The following is a 2,500-nucleotide window of genomic DNA, read 5'->3' as shown; positions in this document are numbered from 1 at the left end:
GACGCCGCGGCTGAGGCGGCTGACTCCGGAATCTGGAGATCACGGTTCGATCCCCGGCGCCGGCGGCAGAAAAGCCCAGCACCATTTCACTCTGGGAAATAGCTGACGCCGCGGCTAGGGCGGCTGACTCTGGAATCTGGAGATCACGGTTCGATCCCCGGCGCCGGCGGCAGAAAAGCCCAGCACCATGTGACTCTGGGCAATAGCTTGCTTAATCTTCCCGACGGCCCCTAGCGACCCTTACTGGTGACTGTGCGCTTTACAAATGTGGATTATTATTATTATTTGGGCCGATTCCGATCCGGTTCGTAAAAGCACATTCGCCCGAATCTGTCGGACAACCACGTACGCCCGGGGGGGGAGGACTGCCCGGGACCCGTGGAGCCCTTCCCGGGTAATTTGCCATGCCGCTGGCCTCCTGGAGATGGGTACACCGGACGCCTCTGGGGGAGGTCTGCCCGGTGGGTGCCCCGGACGCCCGGGGGAGGTCTGCTCGGGACCCGTGGAGCCCTTCCCGGGTACTTTGCCATGCCGTTGGCCTCCTGGAGATGGGTGCCCCGGACGCCCGGGGGAGGTCTGCCCGGGACCCGTGGAGCCCTTCCCGGGTACTGTGCCATGCCGTTGGCCCCCTGGAGATGGGTGCCCCAGGGGAGGTCTGCCCGGTGGGTGCCCCGGACGCACGGGGGAGGTCTGCCCGGGACCCGTTGAGCCCTTCCCGGGTACTTTGCCATGCCGTTGGCCTCCTGGAGAAGGGAGGTTTTTTCCCAGGCACATCTCATCTGGTCCCCCCTGGGCAGAGAACTGCAAGAAGTGTCTGGGCATACCTTGTCCCTAGTAATCCGGAGTCTGGCTACCCCTCTTTCTTCGAATCCGTGCGCACCGAGTGACAGAGGAGTCCCAAGGCGCGAAGGTACCCGACCTCCTGGAGCCCTCGCTGGGATCCGGGAGGCAAATGGCACCTCATCGGGACTTCCAGGGAAGTTCGGCCATCTGGTCGCTTCCATAGGAAAGCATTGCAGGAGACCAGATGACCGAGGCGATCCTGGAGACCAGATGGCCGAGGGGATCCGGGAGACCAGATGCCCGAGGGGATCCCGGAGACCAGATGGCCGAGGGGATCCCAGAGAACTGATGGCCGGGCACGAGAGTCAAGCCAGCCGGTGCCACTCTGTGCCCCGACGAAAAAGGGAACTGGCGCCAGGGAACGGCAAGGTGGGGACCGGAGGCCCAGGGCCGTGGCACCCGACCTGGGGCCCGGACGGGCCCCTGGACCCAGCCTAGGCTCCTATGCACGGAGACGCAGGGGACGCCTTCCCGGGCCCTCCGGACCACCGTCCCGGGCACCCTGCCACGCAGCAGGACTAAGGACAGAGCCCGGGATGGGGAGGCCGCCCTGGCCGGGCCCTCGGGGGCCCCGGCCGAAGCTCCTGAACTCAGCCCAGCAAGGGGAGGCTTCCCGGGCACAACGGAGCCCCGTCTTGGGCCTTTGGCAGTGCGGCAGGCCGAGGGACAGGGCCCGGGGCCGTGGCACCCGACCCGGGGGGCCCCGGCCGGGCCCCTGGACCCGGCATGGGCTCCTAAGCCCGGAGGCGCAGGGGAAGCCTCCCCGGGCCCTCCGGACCCCGTCCCAGGCACCCTGCCACGCAGCAGGACCAAGAACAGAGCCCGGGATGGGGAGGCCGCCCTCCCGGGGCCCTCAGGGGCCCCGGCCGGAGCTGCTGAACTCAGCCGAGCGAGGGGAGGCTCCCCGGGCTCGAAGGAAACCCCGTTCTGGTCCTTTGGCAGTGCGGCAGGCCGGGGGACCGGGCCCAGGGCCATGGCACCCGACCCAGGGCCCGGCCGGGGCCCCCCGGAACCCATCCAGGGCTGCCTGCCACGCGGCAGGCCCAGGGACGGATCCGGGGCTGGGGCGGCATCCTGGCATGTCCAGCTGCCGGCTGAGGAACGCTGGGCCGAGGGGGGTCCCAGAATACCTTGTCCCTACCAATCCGGAGGAAAATTACCCCCATTTCTTGTAATCTGAGCACACAAGGTGACAGAGGGGACCCAGGGCGCAAACGTGCCCGACCTCCTGGAGCCCTTGCTGGGGTCCGGGAGGCAAATGGCACCCCATCGGGACTTCCAGGGAAGTCCGGCCATCTAGTCGCCCCCCATAGGAAAGCATTGCAGGCGACCAGATGGCCGAGGCGAAAGGGGCGACCAGATGGCCGGGACCGAAATGACGCCCAATCTGCCTGCCCCGGGCCTGTAGGACTCGGGGACTGCAGGGCTCGACGGCTGCAGGGCTCCGGGGCTCCGGGCTCCAGGGCTCCAGGGCTCCAGGGCTCCAGGGCAGCAGGGCTCCGGGGCTGCTGGGCTCCAGGGCTCGGGGGCTGCAGGGCTCCAGGGCAGCCGGGCTCTGGGGTTGCAGGGCCCGGGACCCATGGAGCCTGTCCCGGGCTCTTCCCCGTGCCGCGGGTCGGAGGAGGGAGCCCCGGACACCTGGGAGGTGTTGCCCGGG

This window comes from Lissotriton vulgaris, chromosome 1_1 (genome assembly GCF_964263255.1).
Source record: "Lissotriton vulgaris chromosome 1_1, aLisVul1.2, whole genome shotgun sequence".
Classification (NCBI taxonomy): domain Eukaryota; kingdom Metazoa; phylum Chordata; class Amphibia; order Caudata; family Salamandridae; genus Lissotriton; species Lissotriton vulgaris.
Note: the sequence above shows the minus strand (reverse complement) of the source record.